This window comes from Hibiscus syriacus, unplaced genomic scaffold (assembly GCF_006381635.1).
Source record: "Hibiscus syriacus cultivar Baekdansim isolate YM2019G1 unplaced genomic scaffold, ASM638163v2 tig00112114_pilon, whole genome shotgun sequence".
NCBI lineage: Eukaryota > Viridiplantae > Streptophyta > Magnoliopsida > Malvales > Malvaceae > Hibiscus > Hibiscus syriacus.
In genome coordinates this window covers 264,250-284,379 of record NW_024063255.1, presented here as the reverse complement: position 1 = coordinate 284,379, position 20,130 = coordinate 264,250, and the positions used below count along the sequence as shown (strand labels likewise).

At 34.2% G+C, this 20,130-nt stretch overlaps 3 pseudogenes; 2 read left to right on the top strand and 1 right to left on the bottom strand.

Moving 5' to 3' along the window:
• The first annotated feature begins 1,523 nt into the window (after nt 1-1,523).
• On the top strand, nt 1,524-11,697 carry LOC120174638 (annotated as a pseudogene).
• A 550-nt stretch (nt 11,698-12,247) lies between these two features.
• On the bottom strand, nt 12,248-16,701 carry LOC120174537 (annotated as a pseudogene).
• Nucleotides 16,702-19,389: 2,688 nt separating this feature from the next.
• On the top strand, nt 19,390-20,041 carry LOC120174538 (annotated as a pseudogene).
• Nucleotides 20,042-20,130: the final 89 nt, after the last annotated feature.

The window sequence follows — 20,130 nt, the reverse complement described above, 5'->3', positions numbered from 1 at the left end:
TTAAAAATAGATAGTTATTCTTTATTCTTATAATTAATGTGTAAATTTTGATTGAGAAAATTTAAAAAAAATGACAAGTCATTGATATGGGATCAACCTATTTTTCTTCTACAACACCTATAATGGACAATTTTCAAAATTTTAATTATCCATATCATTTTTATTTTTACTGAAAAATAATTTAAATAATCATATAATTTCATGAATAACGATTTATACTACTTTGATGTTAGAAAATAAATAAAATTACAGTATACTGATAAACTTCAATAAAATTATTGTGATAGATAAGATCACAAAAGATTTCATCAATAGAAAATTGAAAACTCGACTCGAAAAAATTTCAAATCAAATTTGAGTTATAAAATAGGACTCATCAGCTCCAATAACTCAAAACAAATTTTATTTGACTCGCTCAAACGTGCACACTTTCCCAAGGTGTTATTTGGATGGAAGAAAAAGAAACTAGACGTTAAGGATGTAACTATAATTTATTTATTTTTGAGGGACCAAAATTATAAAATAGAAAATCTTTGCGTCCCTGTGATTCACTCAAAAGGGAAGAAGGAACGAGGTAACCTGGGCCCCACGCAAACGTAGTTAACAAAACGAGATTTTTGTTAACGTTTCTGCCTACTACTACTGCCTTTTTTTTTTACTAGAAGGGCATTCACATGTGGTTTAGGGTTTGAAAAGTACACGTGGTGAACTTTGGTTGACTGGTGGGGACAGTGGTGTAGTGGACAGTGTGGACACAAAGGGGTTATTTTAGATATTTTAGTTTTGTTTCTAACAATTGTCTAGACACCATCCACATACTTTGCCATTTTTGTCCTTGAGTTGGATGGCTCAGTCTATCTCATAAGATTAGTTGGACTCGACTTGAATTTAGATTAGAATTTTAATCTATACGTTAATATGACGACATTTGTTTAAATTTGATTCAATGATCATACAAATTTTAAAAATAAACCAATTTGGTTGTATTTTTTATATCTAATTAAGCTATCATAAGCTTTTTGACAAGTTAACAAAAATATGCATAAATAAGAATATAGAAAGAAGATAAAAAAACATTTAAAACAGTTTCGTAGGATGCAAATCAATCTAGATAGGGATATATATGATAGGTACATCTAGAGTAGATATATTCATCTCTTGCTTTAGAATTATCGTCAACGGTAATCAGAAGTTATTCGATATTACATTATTTTGTTATGTCAGTCTCATTATATTTTTTGGAGTTATGCTCTATAATTTCTCTTTTAATTTTATTTTGTAACTTTTAACACTCCGATTTAATGTGACAATTTTTCATACAAAAACTACAAGTTTTACCTCGATTTAAGGATTTTGACTTGGCCTTATTTTTAACTATGGAATTGTGTTCTATTTTCTTTCGTGGTTATTACTAGTTGATCCATGTAATATGAGATTCTCTGTGTGGGATTTCGATCCAACTACAATATGTTTCATCTTGTCACGATTGTTGGTGTCCCTGAAAGACGAGTAAGAATGACACAATGAACATAGGAGAAACAATCTTGTCTTCATGGCCGAACTTCACATTCATGGTTCTCAAGTCAGAGATGATCTCTTTGAATGCAATCAAGTGGTCTTCAAGTGATGAACCTTCTGCCAACTTGTTTGAGTAGAGTCAACGCTTTAGGTGCAACTTGTTGGACAACGTTTTCTTCATACATAATTACTCTAATTTCACCCAAAAAAACAACCATATTTTTTAAAACATCATGTAAATTTTAGTTTGATAAGTGCAAACAAATATGAGATATGGCATTTTGTTCCTTGCATTTTTTGTTTGTCCAATCTGACATTGTCGTCTTATTAAACCTGTCCAACACATCATCCACGTCTAGTTGTGCAAAAACATCTTGAATCTTGACCTATCACAATGAGAACACGGTGATGTGATCCAACAACAAAACTTCATATTTCATTGACACCATTTATCGTGATTGGATCTAAATAAAAAAAAACTCTAATACTTGTTGATTATAATAAAACGATGATAATGACATAATAAGAAGAAATGATCACAAACGAAACAAAAACATAAAGAACAACAAGATTTATTGGAAAACCCTTTTAAGAAAAATCATGGACAAAAAGAGGGATTTTTTACTAATATGAAAAATATAATGTTCTCTACCAGGTCTAGATGGAAACCAGATCAGAGATGTTATCAAACCTTAACCTGAAATCAAATATTCATAAATCATTTATATTATTATATTAATATCACAAAATATAATGTTCTCTACCAGGTCTAGTTGGTGTCCCACACAAAAAAAAATTTGAATTTATGTTGTAGAAAGATTGATTGATTCTTTCATTTAAGTGAATTTCATAGCATGTTTGCTAGTTATGGGGCTTGTTTATTTTAGATTATGGGAATAGTTTATCTTATAAATTCTTTTCAGAATTTTTTTCAAAACCAAATATTTTCAATATACATGTATCGACATTATGTTGCAATTATGTCTTGCTTTGCTTGCGTTGCAAGACATACCTACTCTCTGGTCATGAATATATTCTATTTAATAGATGCAGTTGAAATGTGCTGAGTGTATACGGCTAATTGTATTTTATTTTATGCAGTCGAAACGTTGTTACTTGCGAGATGCTGATCCTTCGAAAATGGGCTTGCAAAGAAGAATCAGCAGAAATGGGTGGGAGAGTATTTTGATTGATTGTTCACCCTTTTAGGTTTGACATCCCTAGAAGCTTAACACTATTGGTATGTGCTTATTTTGTCTGTTTGGAATTGTACATGATATATTTCAGATTGCTTTCCCTTTTGCTTACTTTTGGCAGTTAGTAGTTCCACTAGTGCTCTACATATTTTGTATTATAATGCCGGTGCTAGCCTATGTTTCCTGTATTTAGGAGCGCGGCATCCTATAATTCAAGTATACGATTAATTGTTTAAATGGTGTGAATCGTTACGAATCTCATAGAAATGATATAATTTCTTATGAGATTCAAACACATAATTCATGCATAATTCACATAAAGCATGTTTTGAGTGTGTTCGTGCAGATTTTTGGTCATCTATGTCTGTAACTAATAAGTGAAGTAACTTCCTTTTTGAGGTGAGTTACTGTACAGGTGCTTTACATTTGTGAGAATTTTGATTATTATCCATACCTTCTATGTATCTTATGTTGAAAGCTTTGTAGAGTGCACCTGTAAAGGTTGGACAATCAATAATGAGCTTTCTTTTGTTCCACTAGAGGGCAGGTTTCACGGTTCAGGCAGAGAGGCTTAGCTACCTACGATTCATTTCATTTTTTCGGTCTGTTCATCGTGGTGCTTCATTTGCTGGACTCCGTACAACCAGCGTTCGGAAGTTGCTACCTGAGTATGTATCTGCTTCCCTACATTGTCAGCTATTTGTTTTTGTTTTCTTTAAACTATTGTATTCATGGGGCTTTTCTTATATTTTTCTAAACACCCCACTCTTTTGTTTAATAGATCTTGGGGATTTCTTTGCCCGGTACACACTCCTGATGGAGAGCCTTGTGGGCTGCTGAACCACATGACATGTACTTGCCGTAGGTTAACCTTTATCTTCTTTTCATTTCGGCCCAATGGATCTTTTTTTGCATCTAAATTTGAAGTAATTTTATTTTTCTTGAAATGGCCTTTTGGAGCATCAAGTTTGAAGGGATGTCACTTTATGTTTTAGCTTATTCTTGACATTATTAGCCCCATTTTGTGATTGTTCTTTTTTGCTTCTACTGTCAGCATTATCATTGCTTATGGTAAAGGTGTATTAATTATTGTAACTGTTGGAAACTGCTATTAACATGTTTTTGCATTGAACTTTACTGGTTTCCAAGCAGGCTTTTTTTTAAATGTTGGGTTCATGATTACATATTTGTTCAATGGTCCATTCAGATTGTATCCAAATTCATAACCTGCTGATTCTCTCTTTCAAAAGAAGAACTTAAATAAAATTAGAAAGGATTTGACCTTTAAATTATCATTAAGATATGTGAGTAAAGGCAAGTAAAACATGGGGTGGAAATTTCTATTATGTTGAATAAAATCTAGCTTCCGTTTAAAACATGTAATTGAAGTGCTGTTTAACATGCTCATGCTTTTTATTTCTTTTCAACAAATTGCTAAATTCTATAAATGTTATTCTTTTGTATTTGACATGCAGTTTCTTCAATTAATTTTTATGCCACGAATTACATCATACTACAACTCGCAGGGAATTATTAGAGATTTTTTAAAAATAAGAATGTCTATTCTTAATGTTCTAGTTGGGGTTGGAATGACAACTTCATGGCCCAAAGTTGATCATGCCGGGCCTCCTCAAGCTCTTCCGGTTCTTTTAGATGGTTGTGTTATTGGCTCTTTATCATCCGGTGAAGCTGACAAAGTTGTTGCTCATTTGCGGAGTTTAAAAGTGTCGGATGCTTCTGTGGTGTGTTTTAGTTCATTGCATAATTCCTTTTTTTTTATAAAATTAATTTTAAAATATATATAGTTATTTCAGATTCCGGATGACTTGGAAGTGGGATATGTTCCTTTGAGCTTGGGTGGGACGTATCCTGGTCTGTACCTGTTCGCTTCTCCATCTAGATTTATTCGGCCAGTCAGAAATATTTCTATCCCTTCTACGGATGAGAAGGATATTGAACTTATTGGGCCATTTGAACAGGTGAATACAGCTCTCTTCTGGCTTTTAGATCTTTACCATTTATATGTTAAAATTTCAGACTTTATCACGTGGACCATTTATAAATTCTAATTTAGCAGACATGAGTTAATTATTCTGTTTTGTAGGTTTTCATGGAAATAAAATGTCCAGATGGTAGGGATGGGGGAAGAAGTACTACTTTTCCTGCAACTCATGAAGAAATTTTGCCAACTGCAATGCTTAGTGTGGTTGCTAATCTTACACCTTGGTCAGACCATAATCAAAGTCCACGTAACATGTACCAGTGCCAGGTTTTTTACTATGTTCATAAAATGACATTGTATTTTACGCTTATATGTTCAATATTTTACTCTCCATTATAATTGGTTTTGTAGATGGCAAAACAAACAATGGCTTTTTCTTTACAAGCACTTCATTCACGTGCAGATCAAAAGCTGTATCATCTCCAGGTCCATCCACTTTCATTCTTTGTTCCTTGTAGTTTTTTTCCTTGAGAATTTTCCTTTGATGCTTTGACTTTTTTTTTTACTTTCTGTTATGTGTTTATATGTGGAGTTGTTCCTGTTCATGAGAGTAATTGACATAGTTCATGTTACGGTAATTTTCACATGTGAGATGCTTTGGATTTAATTAGGAAAAGATTATGGTTTTAGGAATTATGTGTGTTGGGCTGAGATATAATTATGTGCAGTGCACTGGCGTTTGACCATGAATTTGGCCAGTACGGATTTGTAATATACTAATGAATTCACTACTCTTTGATGAAATAATTTTTTAATTATGACATATATTCTGAAAGATGTCCCTTTTGTGCAGTAGTGGGGGAAGCAGATTTTTTGTTGCACCATTTGGAAGTTGTCACTCTTACATATTAGTTGATCGGTTTTAGAGAGTGGTTTGTTTGAGTTTTGCTAATATTCTTGTCATTACCAAATATTCTTCCAGACTTGCTAAAAGCTACCTAATGCATTCAATCTTTCTTATTTAAGGATTTTTTTAAATAATTATTTTAACCTTATATCCTTTCGATTTTAATTATCATTTTCCTTTATAACTTTTACTGATGTATAATATTTAAGAGAAATCAATTACTTTAATATATATCTAGTATTTAATTTACTGTATAGTTAACAGTTTTTATAGTAAAAGTTTAGTACTTCATTTTCAAAAACAAAAAAATAGTATTTAATTTCTCAATGTTGATTTTTTACATACATTAATTTTAATGTCCTATTTGTGCAGCTAAACTCTAGTCATTTGTGTTTCTTCAAAGTGAACATAGAGAAGTCCTTCAAAATAATTTGATCTACAAGGGCCATGGTTTTTTACAACCAAGAAATATTTTTTTTGGAGTCATTTTTCAAAGGCACTTAAAATATGGCCAGTTTAATTACAACCCTTTCATTGTTTGTGGAAGACAATTATTTTAACATTCTGTCTTAAATTACTAGGGCCTTGGAGCCCTGCCCACTATATCATGGTAATGGTGTCTGTCACCTTTTTATTGCTTTCCTTAACTATTTTTCTGGGTTGTTTTCAGACTCCTCAAACTCCAATCGTGCGCACAAAAACATATACAAAATACTGCCTGGATAATTATCCTTCGGGAACTAATGCAATAGTAGCAGTGCTTGCTTATACAGGGTATGCATTTTGGTTAAGTTTCTGAAGTAACATTATCTTGTTAAAGACCCTGAATTTAACTTGCACGTATTGTGTAGATACGACATGGAGGATGCCATGATTTTAAACAAGTCATCTGTGGAACGTGGGATGTGTCATGGACAAATATACCAGGTTTGCCCAATTTATAGAATCAAATTTGTAGGAGACTGATTAGTTTGTTCCTTATTGCCAGTCAAGGTTAACAGTGTTTGATTATTTTATCTTTGAATAAGAATTAAGTTGTGAAATTATGTGACGTCAAAACTGTTTGTGTTGTACACAGCTTCCCACGTCCTGGGATTTTCCGAATTTAAATGTTAAAAGAACAAGATCCCTTGTTTTTAGAATTTCTTTCTTTCTTGTTTATCTCTCATTTTCTCGTATTCTTTCATGCTAATAATGCTCACACGTGATTTTCTTTGATATGTTGCTTTTATTATTTCTTACCCAAGTGTTAATCATTTTGGCAGACGGAGACTATTGACTTGTGTGATGGTAAGAGCAAGTCGGATCGAGGACAAAGAATTTTTAAAAGAGAACATTCAGATAAAGCAATATCTTCTTTTGTTGATTCGGATGGGCTTCCATATATTGGTCAGGTTTAGAACTTTTTATTGTAATTTATTCCTGTCATTATCCAATTAAGAAAATGAGCTAAGCTCAAACTCTCCGATAATGTTATTGTTTTATTGTCCAACTCACTGGTGGCAATTTTCAGGTGATACATGGAAATGAACCATACTGTAGTACCATTAATCAGGTGACAAATGCAAAGAGAACCTACAGCCGTAAGGGTTCAGAAACAGCTATTGTCGACTATGTCTCGGTTGATGCGAAAAATAAGAATAATCTTCAGAAGGTAAGCAACACAGCATCTTTCATAGTCATTCATCATCCGAGAAAAGCCTAGGTCATGTCTGGCCAATCTTAACTAAATTAAATTTTAAAAAAATGAGCATAACTTTAGTAATCTAAGAAATAATAAGGTTATCATTTCAAAATTAATTGGTGAAATAATACGGGGTTAGACTTCCTACATATATTGAATGGAGTGTATTAAAGAACTTCCTATTGTTATTTCTAGTTAGGATGCTACAATTGTTATTCAACTTTTGTGTCTCTTCATGCTAAAACTGGCGTAGCTATTATGTTATCTTGTGTAATATGACAAGAGATCAGTTACATTTTCTGGGAAATAATTATCGAAAGTTGAGAGTTCATTAACAATAGTGCCTACACTATACTATTTTTTTGTGTTGTACAAGAAGCTGTCATTACTTCCAATACTTCTATTTGTGCTCTTGGCTGATATTTACTTTCTTTAAACTCATCTGTTTTGAGCAGGTTAATATTCGTTTTCGACATCCAAGAAACCCTGTCATTGGTGATAAATTTAGTAGAAGACATGGGCAGAAAGGTGTTTGCTCTCAGTTGTGGCCAGATATTGGCATGCCGTTCTCTGGAGTTACAGGAATGCGCCCTGATCTTATAATCAATCCTCATGCTTTTCCATCAAGAATGACAGTTGCAATGCTTATGGAATCTGTTGCTGCTAAGGTTACAAGTTCTAATAGTTGATCAAAGGAAATGCACCTTTATTTATGCATGCTTGTGGCATTGAAACTTGATAAGAAGTAAATATTGATAAACATCCAAAAAATTGATTAATGCGTAATTTCCTGTGGAACCTTAAAATGCAGTATGGAAAACATGTTGTTCAAGGTTCAAACTTCAATTAGTTTTATAGTTCTTGCTTTAAAATATTCTGCAAGTGTTTTGAGAAGCTCAATAGTCCAAAATCAAGATCAATATTGTTGCCGTGTGTTTAAATATATTTCGTATCACAGGGAGGAAGATTACACGGGAAATTTGTGGATGCTACACCATTTTCTGATTCAGTCAAGGGAGCTGATGGAGAGACAGAGGAGTCTGTGTCTCTTGTTGATGAACTTGGTTCCATGCTAAGAGCTCGTGGGTTTATTATCATGGAGTTGAGGTGTTATACAGTGGTGTTTACGGAACAGAACTAACATGTGAGATATTTATTGGCCCCGTTTATTATCAGCGTCTTAGACACATGGTTTCCGACAAGTATCAGGTTATAAATATTTTATTTTTTATTTTAAATTATTCTACAGCCTGCCAATGAACCTTGAGTTCTTTCTCTTTTAATTCTTTAATTTAAATAACTCATTTGTCTAGTCTTGTTGTTCATTTTCTCCTCTATAAAGTCACCTTCATGCTATTGTCAAAATCAACATGGTGCTTGCCGTTAATTGTGTTGAATTTGCTTATCTATATTGATATATCCCCAATTAATTGTTTCATTTCGTCTTCTCATAATTGTTCCCGGAGTCTGGTTATTTCCCTTTGTACTCATTGTGTTGTATGCAGGTTCGAGCCACCGGACAAGTTGATCAGATTACTAGACAGCCGATTAAAGGAAGAAAGCGTGGAGGAGGAATACGTTTCGGAGAGATGGAAAGAGACTCTATGCTTTCTCATGGGGCTGCATATTTATTACATGATAGGCTCCAGACATGTTCTGATTATCACATTGGTGATGTCTGTTCTCTGTGTGGGAGCATCCTTACCACTGCTGTAATCCCTAGACCCGGTCTGTAAGTTAGATTCAAACTTAAGTGGTCACATGTCCTATTCAGAGTTTTTTGTAACCACTTATAAAACATTACAGGTAATATTAAACAAAATATCGATAATACAAATATATCTAAAACGATAGAGTAATACATGTCACCAAACACAACTGAAAAACATATAGAGATATACGTTCGTACAAAATAAGTAGTTGATTTCCCCTGATGACAAATCTACTAGCTTACGGTCTGTTGTTATCTGAAAAAGGTAAAAACTATAAAAGGAGCTAAAAAGCTCAATGTGCCCCTTACAGTGTATAATATATACATAACAAAATAATTCAGATAAGATAAAATAAATTATCAAATATATTTTAATAATATGCACACTACCCCCATCCAATCACCAAAATGTGTAGGTTCACCTGAACCGTACACCACCTATACACCAGTAAGGCTTAACCTGTACACAAAGCAGAGGAGCCCAGGAAAACTGTAAGGTTTATCCTTGCACACAGCAAAGGGACTTGGGGAACTGTAAGGCTTACCATTGCACACAGCAAAGGGACCTGGTAAACTGTAAGGCTTACCTTTGCACACAACAAAGGGACATGAGAAACTGTAAGGCTTACCTTCGCACACAGCAAAGGGACCTGGTAATACTTCCTTCAATTGTACCCCCAATGACAAAAAAAAATATGTATGCATTGGAGTAAAAACGGTAATTAATCCATTAAATATGGAAATGTTCCATATTTAGAAATCATGTACAAAAATACTATAACTATAAACCATATAAAAATTATACGGTAAATCAGACATTAATTAAACCTTATTCAAAATACCGGATATTTCCTCATAAAATATATTATATTCTCATAATATAAACCAGTTCATATATATAGTTTAAAACTGTCTGATAACACTGTCAAGAAACACACCTGTAACAGTTTGAGAAATCAGATAGGGAAGCCTACTAATGGGTCTGTCGATCACGCTCTACTGCAGCGCTAGATCCTACGAATTGAAAAAATTCATATTGGAATCCTAATATAAATAATCTTAATCTTTATTTAAATAATATACGGAAACCTACGGGTAATTCTTGTAGTACGCGATTCGGGCTGATCTGACGAACGGACAATTCCAGACCTAAGAGATCCTCGCTCAGGTGAAACACCAGTACCTTCATAAAATATTTTACTGAATCAATTCATTAACCAAATCTCAAATAAATAATCAAAATACTAAAATACTAAGCCTTTTAAGGGTTCACATGCTCGATTAGGAGATTTCGGGTCAGAATTTGGCAAAACGAACTTCGGAATCAGATTCAGGACGTCGAAACACATAAAATATGACTTTCCGAAAATTTGAATTCTTTGTCAAAATTAAAGTCAACGGGGTTGACTGACGATTTGAAGGCTTTTGGGTTCGAGTTTAGTAAAACGGACCAAAAAAACAAATTCGGAACGTCGAAAAATGTCAGGTTAGGTATTCTCGAAAAAGATTAGCGACCGTTTAATGGCCGGTCAAAGTTATGGTCAAAGGTGGTCATCCATCTTAAGAAATTAACATCTTTTTAACATTAATAGCACCATTTTGAAATTAATTACCAAAATAACATCATTTTCAAAATAATTACTAAAATATCACTCTTTTTTTAAATTTTACTAAATTGTCACTTTTTTTAAAAAAAATACAAAAATAGCAATCTTTTCAAAATAATTACCAGAATAGCACCATTTCCCAAATAATTACTAAAATATCATCTTGTCAACGGTCAACGGGTTAGGTCAAACCGGTCATTTTGAGCTTCCCCAAGCGCTGTGATGGCGCGTGGGATCGTTTCTGACAGCGTAAAATTCACGGAAAAATTCCTAAAATTATTTTGAGCGATTTCGAGATACTTACAAAGCTCGGTTCAATTTTTTGAACGGCGGAGAGCTCGATTTCAACAAATCGAAAACTTTGACCGCTTCACCTCCACACGCGCCGCCGCCGTCGGAGAAAATGAGGACACCGGTGGACTCCGAACGGCACAAGGAACACGATGGTACGGGAGGTGTCGAAAACGGAGCAACGATCGACGAAGAATTTAGGATTTTCTAGGCGGTTGTGCTAAAAAAACGTCGAGGCTTTAACTTGAAATTCACGGCGTTTGACAGCGTTTCACCTCAATTAATTTAAGAGAATTGTTCCTGACTCGATAACGAACACGATGGTGGTTTCAAAACGACGATCGAAATTCGGACTGCGTCAGGATCGTTGTCGAAAGTTGACTTTGCGGGAAGGAAATTTAGGAGCAATACTAAACCTCACCAATTTTTCTTGGGTAAATTTAGGGTTTGATCCCTGAATTTTCTTTAACTCTAAAACAAGCTACAAGTTTTAAATTCAATTTAGTCCCCAAAATTTATCAATTTTCACAATTAAAAACTCAAATTTCAATTAAATATTATTTTCAAATTTCCGGGTTGTTACAACTGCAATTCTCCAGCCACAGAAGCGGGTTGTTAGAGAGATCGGTGGGTTGCCTCCGGCCAGGGCTCCGAAAAAGGTTATGTGTCATGGTTGCCAGACAAGCAAAGGGATGGAGTCTGTTGCAATGTCTTATGTTTTTAGATATCTGGCAGCTGAGTTGGCAGCTATGAACATAAAAATGACCGTACAACTCAGTAGCGGAGCTGGGGCTTGAAAAGCCAATTGAAGCTCTAAAGGTTTTGGCCATGGAGGGAGTGACTAGACAACTGAAAGTTGTTCCGACACCGACCGATCCATGTGAAGTTGATTTTGTTTAATATATAATGTATTTTTTAGTATGTATTGCGAAATTAATCGAGTTTTATGAGGCTATTTTGTAATTTGATAAAGTCTAGAATTTGGCCTGATAAACGAATAGAAATATATAACTGATGGCCTTGTAGTTTTGTTGTTGAATGTACTCTGTTTTGTTTTGTTTTATTATTTGTTAATATGCTTCGGAATGAGATCGAAGACATTATTTTGTTGGTGGTTATAAGTGTGCATTTTGTTTTGAGTGTTGTCACACGAACAAAAGCCTTGATTTGGGTTACCAAATTGACAATGTGTAGAGGCAAGTCAAGGAAGGGTCCTTTGAAAATGCTTCTAGTATAAAGAGCCATGCTTGCTACGTGTAATCCTTGTAGAGGATCACTGATATGATATTTTACCCATTTTATTTAGAAAAAAAAAGGTTAACTTTGTACTATATAAATCTGCAAAAACTGAAGGAAAACACAGGTTCCCAAGAACCCGGTAGCCTTGAATAATGTCAACAACTCAGTCTCAATTAGAAAAAAATTTGTTTTGCTAAAACTAAACCTACAATATCAAGGCTCGACCACCACAGGAGACTAGCGTGGCCCTTGTTCCTAGATCTGCCAAGAGATCGAAGCAGAGGGATCGGTATTTACCACCTATTGTTCGGTGGTTTAACTTATATATACGAACTATCCAGTTCGATGTCGTAAACGCCTCCTCCAAGTGATCCAGTTTGATGTCTTTATTCCCGATTTCAACGCCTCGTGCACGATCATAGCTGCATTATTACAACATAAAGATTTAGCACTATAGCTATAATATTATACAACTTTCTCATTCAGACAGAGATATACAGGAACAGAATCCAAAAGCCCTTTATTTCTAATTATCAACTATGTTTAATATTTATTTAGCATCAAATCTGGGTTTAAACGAGTAATATATTTATATATACACCAAAACCGACAAGTCAACCTCTGGTCCGATTCTTTTAACGTTATATACAGATATACATATGGATATAGATGTCGACACATTCACCACAGATAAGTTGAAAATGATATTACTTACCCAGGAGGTTTGCCATATTCCGTTAACATCTCTCCAAACCGATAGTAACATAGCTTGTACCTGACCATAGAGACAAATAAGATCAAAGGATGTTCAAAGTTCAATATCATCAGAGAACCAAAGAAATATTATATAATATATACTATATACTGAATGAGAGAAATAATAACTTTGAAAACTTACATGAGGCAATTCAACATTTTAGGAGCAGCGCCTTTATCAACACGGTATTCACCGTTAACGAGGTAATCGGGTTCCTTAATTACAGGGAATACTCCACCTCCGATTCTCACCATCCACAAAAATCTATTTGTCAATAATGGATAATTAGAATATGATAATTAAACTTCACAAATCAGGACAGAAGAAAAGAAGAACTTGGAAACCCGAAACAAAAGATTATGATGACAGCATGGCAAAGACTTCCATGCGGCAAAGTCACTTGCTGGGGAGGAAGGGCTTGGGTTACATGTAAAAGTATGACATACGGTGGCGACTTGCAAATAATGATTAAATACATTCACCGATCAAAGTCCAGAAATGCATCATTTTTTATAATTTCAAGAACAAACAGCAACAATTAAATAATTGGGCTAGATTTTCAATCCAATTTTTATGTTTTGCATACCATGCATATACAGAATGACCCAACGTTAATCATCATGCTTTGAGAGTACAGATGAGAATTAATCATTTATTCACACTAAGCCTACCAATCCAACTACCCAAGTATGAATAAAATGACTTTCCATGATATGAAGAAAAGAATGAAGAGCTGTAACCACTCAAGGCACCTTTCACACTGCATAAGTGACAGCATACGGACAAAAATACTGGAAAAAATAAGAGAATTTTGGGTCTTACTTGTTAATGTCATCTGAAGAATAACCTGTAACACCACCAAAGACAACTAATACATAATCCACGTCAAGGGATCTCATTATCTCAATTGCCTCGTCTTCGTAAGATGACATTGCACGCCCAACCGTGGCGATATGTGTATTATTCCAAGTGTTGTTGTCAACAATAACAGTTCTGTTTCCCATGGCAGTGATTTGATACCCATAATCCCACCAAGACATCACCTTAGCATCTGCAGGAGTATTTTGCCGAAGCCAAAAGTATGCTTCACGATAATCATCAAAAATAACTCTATTCCCGTGGGCACCTCTCGCAGCCAGCACAATTGAAGGAGATGAGTATGCTTCTGATGTGACCCATGTACAGTGGGTAGCATACTTACTGAGCAAGTAAAAGGCACCAAAGAGCAGTGCAATTGCCCCATTTTTCTGGAAAGGCTGAGATTGATCAAGTACAGCCTGCTTGGAAAATATTGAAGATACATTATTTCTTGGGTTTATCCCCAAACAAACCAAAAAGAATCTGATATTATGGCTAGAAACAAAAAATATTGAAATATTGGCAATGTCTATTCCTAGCTCACACGATTTAGGAGTTTCTTCAATACCTCTAGAATGATAAGTTGCTATCATCAATGCATTACAATTCCTTCTAGTAAACACAGAGTATTAACCATAACACCAAATAAAACTTTGAAACAAGCATTAGCTCCTTTAGCAAGAAAAAGCACCACCAATACAAATCCTTTAGCAAAGGACCACAAGTATTATTAGTTCAATACCATCAGCTCGAAGCTGAAAGAATAGCAGGCCTGCATTATTAAGACTCACGTGTGGGTGCCAGACACAAGTACTTTAAGAAATTGACAAGTTAGAGAAAAGCAAGGAAATTGATACCAAACAACTAAGTGAGGAATTATATGGAAAGTAAAACTGAAGCAAATCTACATGTGTGAGATAGAACAGGAACAGCAGGGAGATGTTACCTTAGAAGAGGCCTTTGAGCTGCTACTTCCCTTAGTGGAACCGGTTAGGACACCCTTATTCTTCGACCTCAACAGCACAGTCAAATTCTTCACAGTGGCGGAAACAGCAATAGCACTAATAAGGCAAACAGCAGGTGTAGCAACAAGTATCAACCGAACCATAACACCGGCAAAATACATGCTTGTCAGACCATACATGACGATAAATATAGTGGCATCTGACAACCGCTTGAAGCAGAAATAAAGACCAGATGGGAAAAGAAAAAGCAGGATATGGTAATCAAACATGAAAGATGACCATGCCGTAGGCTGATGCTCGGAGACAGATGCAATAATGGGGATGTGATCCTTCGCATAAGTTGGATCCAGCAAAGAGTAAAACCTTCCCGTCCAAGGTGAAATATAACCAGATAACATGCCTAATCCCAAAGCAATAGTGCCCACAGCGACTGCACAAGTCACAGTGATCCTCAAAAAAGCTTGAAACAATTTTGTGTCACTTAGCATGTGCTTCACCCAATCTAAAAAGTAGAAAACCTGCACAAGTTGTCCAAATATGAATAATGCAACTTTCATTACCAGCTCAAAGCTCAGACAAATAATCTCAGCGAATAGATTCCATTTCATCATATGCAATATATTTTTTTACTTGCAGTGACCTTCGAATAACTAGTAGGAACACAAAGCAGAATTATCCCACTCAAAAACAGTTACCATCGAAAACAAAGTTTCTTTTTTATGTTACTTTCAATTTTTTATTATTAGAAACACTATTCCCACTATATTAGGCCAAACCACACATCGCAAAAGAAATTCTCTTCGGTTTATGCTTTTGCTTAGACTAGGCTATTTGTATATCCTTATCATGTTCATATATGTTACTGGGTCATAATTGTATTTGATAATTAATGTATCAGTTTCATGCTTTGATCGAGTTTTAGTTACGTTTTCATGGGGTAAGAACAAATATACCCCATTTTTCAAGCACCAATGCTTCAACTACTACAATATTACCAAAAATTCATTATAACTGAAAACAGAACAGCTTGAAATAACATGCAAAACCTGCATCAAGAAGAAGACGCCCATGGCAGCCATATGTTCACCAGATTGCACATGTTGAAACCCGACAAACCGAATCTGCATTGCAAGCAACATTCCCAAAACATACATACAATTATATGCAACATATAATCTCATTGAATACCTCCCAGTAATCAAAAGCACCAGCACATATAGTGGAATCAAGTTAATAATAAAAACATATCCTCCCCAAGCTGAAACCATGTAAAAATAACCAAACGCCGAAGCCAAACTCCAAGCCAATGATCCCGTATTGACCGCCTTCACGAATAAGTAAAACGTGAAAAGCAAAGCGAAAATGGCGACCCCTTCATTATCATAAGAACCAGCGACGGACCTCGATATGTAACCAGGACAAATGCCAATTAGAATGGCAGCGACAAGCCCGGCGCCGGTATCCCAGATTTCTTTCCCGAAGAAATAAGCGACGAGGGTCGTATTCGAAGCGAAGAAGGGGGCTGTTAAAACGCAGACCTCGCGGATATGGACGGCGAAACGAAGGAAATGGAGGATGCGATAAATGAGAGCGGCGGTCACCATGAGACCGGGGTAAAGGGTGCCGCCGACGATTCGGCCTAAAGGGTACCAGCTTTCGTAGTCGAACCAGTTCCAGAAATCGTAAAACCCATTTTGGGTAAGGTAAAGAGTGGTACGATAATTGAAGTACGGATCGAATTCATGGATCATGGATTCATAACGAAGGACGGAGAAAAGACGGGTAATGAAGGCCAAGATGTAGACGAGACAGAGGATGGAGACACGGATCAAGAGTTCTTGCTGCTTCGTTTTGAGTTTGAAGGACTTTAACAGATCTGATACGGGCATGTTCGCCACGGTCGCCATTGTTGATTTGCTGAAAATTCCGGATTTGGTTTGATTTGAGTTTTCTTAAAGGATCATAACGAGGAAGAGGAGGATGAAAATGAAAGATTTGAGAACTCAAAACCCTTCAAAAACACTGGGATTTTCAGTGATCTGAAGTAGTTGAAGTTTTCAGTCTCTGAGTTCTCATGGGACCGCTTCTCTGGTCTCAAAAGTTATGCCATTTTTGGGTCTGTTAATGTTCAATTGGGCTTTTGTAGTTTTGTTCTTGTCTCGTTGTTTTACCACTTGAATGGTTGTATGCATAGTTTGACTAGCACAACTCGACCAAATCTTAGGCAATGTTAAAATATATGATTTTTTTTTAAAAATGAATGTTTTTATATTTATATCTTATTTAAATTCGCACGAATCAATTGATCTCGGTGGTAAAATATATTTATAAAATATATGAATTTTTTTTAAAACAAATTGAATGTATAAATAACCATCATGATTCTATCTATAACACAAATAATAAAAATCTCTATACACATGTCTTCTACTTTCCAATAGAGACAAAAAAACTTTAACATCGTTTAATAACTGTTTGTTGATTATTAACTATAATTCTCAATTCAATTTAAAAGAAATAAATCATATCAACGTTAATAAAAATAAAATTAACGAAATAGTAATCAATGTGTTAAAAGGACGCTCAAAACTAAAAAACAAATGTTAAACCTCATTTCTGGTTCAACGAGGAAGAAATCTGCAATGTTAGAAATTAAGCAAAAACGAGATTAACGATGAGTCCCAAATACGCGTGGTTCTTGAAAATTTAGCAAGACGACAACGGCCCTTTATTATTTTATTATTAATTTTAAAATATTTTACATTTTAATTAAAAAATACTTCATAGAATAATAATAATAAAATAATATACAGTGACTAAAATAGGAGTATTTTGAAAGTTAAGTAAGTAAATTAAAAAAATTAAAAGTATAATAAATAAAATATGAGAAAAAGTAAAGTCTATTGAAAAATAGTGTAATTTACCCAAAAGTAAATAAGGTAAACCGTCTATAACAATAATGATCTATTTATACCACAACAAATTGTGATTGACATTTTTCTATGATTTTTTTTTATTTTAATTCATTAGTTATGAAAATATACTAATAATATCGGACATGATGGATTAACCCATTTTAATTATTTTATTTTTTTAATTTTATATTATATAACTTAATTTTTTTTGCTTTATATTTCATGTTTTAAGTAATCTTAATTATCGTAATTATTATTGTTTAGAGTTTTAATAAAGTCGTTTGAGGCGATAAAGTTAGATAATGTTTAACATTACAATGAAAATATAATATAATAAAAATTATAATTAATATTTTTTAGTTTATTTATTTATATTATTTCTTAAAATTGTCCATGAAAATAGTATTTCATTAAAATTGTTTATGAAAGTAACACTTATCTTTGGTACAGAAGAAAAAATATATCTTATCAATTACATTTTTACTTTACGTAACATTACAATCAATGAATATATTGATTTATGTAAAAGAAATGTTTGGCCAATCGTATCTTTAAAAATTAATAAAGTAAAGTTTTTGTGCATACTATATCTTTGTGACAATTTTAGGGAAACGCAAACGGGAAAAATTGTTTAGAGGTATAGCTTGAAATTTACAATAATCAAGAAAGAAACAGTGTTGCATTGGAGAAAATTTCTTTTGGGGTCAAAGTCTTCATCAATTATCGTTGATAGAGTTGATGACAATTATCAGTAATTTTTATTCGATTGTAATTCTTTTACTCCACAAAGATCAAACAGAAAGAAAATTAAAATAACATAGATCAAAAATATTTTTATTAGTTTAAGGTGATTATAAGATAATATTTGTTCAGAATCTTTCTTAGTCACCCGCAAACGTAATTGCTTGAGTCAAGACTTCTAGGGAAAACAACACTTTCTTCAATCACTTGATGGGTTAAAAAAGCGATATATTGTACAATAAGATTGTAAATATCAAATTTTTATAAATAGTAATATAATTTTTTATATAAAAAATACATATTAAAAATAATAAAATTACTACCGAAATATTAGACGACCATCTTACAGGTCCAAACCCATCAAGTTTGAGACTGCAAAAGCTTAGTTAAAGGCTTGAAAGAAACGTATCATATGCTTTATATATATATATATATATCCAAATTTGCATCATTGTGCTTTAAACAACAATGATTTTGAACAAGAACAATCTTTGAGTCTTCAATCCTGTAGTTGATGATAAGTAGACAGAAGAATTGTGTAAAAAGTGTTCAAGTAAAGTGTGAAGAAGTCGGTAGTATAGATGATGAAAAAGTCTCTGAGGTGAAGAATAAATCAATCGAGAGAGTCCCTTTCTTGAGATGTATTATCTTAATCCGACAAGGTAAATAATATATATGTCAATCAATAGATTTTGATCTTATTAGATTTATTGATTTTACCATTTGTCTTCTAACAAGAGATGATGACGGCCAAATGTACAATACTTGTCTCCAGAGGGTGTTGGATGGGGAGGATATGGAACCGATTATAAAAGCTTCGTTACCAACTGGTCAAGCGGTAGCTGTGAAGAAGCTTCAACAATGCACTCATTAACATGAGATTGTTGGTTTATCAGAAATAAAGCACCGTAAAACTGTGAAGATGTATGACTTTCATTCACATCCAAAGCATTCTTTTCTGGTTAATGAGCTCAAAGGAGTTGGATTGCATTTATTAACAATTTTGTTAAAGGATTGCCCAATGCTTTGTCACCCACCCACCAAACAACATAACACCGGCAGAGCATCTTTTGGTAAATGCAAAAGACTATCCACAAAAATCCCTTTTCTATCCTGCCTTCACCTTATCTCAACCCCAGCCAAATCCAAACTAGTTTCTTCCTTTCTTCATCAAAACCATCAATTTTCCTAAGAATCATAACCCAAACTCAAAACAACTTGCTATACCAGGTAAATCATATCGGCAATGGCAACTCCAAGGCCTCACTCACTGACAGGAACATAGGGAAAGACCCCAACATCATCATTTGTTTCAAATCCAAGCATGTTGTCACCTTCATTTCGTTGTAACAAAAAGGGGTTTCAAGAACAATGACTGTAAACGCCGTGGGTGGAGGTGGAGGAGGAGCCAAGTATAACGAGTCTCAACTGAGGGAGAAACAGTTAAGTGAGATGATTGAGAAGAAAGTGACAGAAGCCAAGCAAGTATGTGAAGGGGATGAGACAGCTGATGAATGCAAAGTAGCTTGGATGAAGTTGAAGAGGCGAGTCGAGCCAAAGCTGATCAAAGGCTCAGACTTGAAGTTGAAAAAGATCCATTAGAATCTCTCAGTCAGGAAAACCCAGACTGAAGAGTCCAAGGTTTTTGTAGATTGATGAAGAAAATCCTTGTGTTAGCAGTGTTGATGGGGCTATTGTTGTTATGAAACTGTATGTTAGGATATTTTTCTTTTGGATTTAGAGTCAAAGATCCTTTTATGTTGTAAAAACCTTGTTGCATCAACTAGGGATTTGAGTTT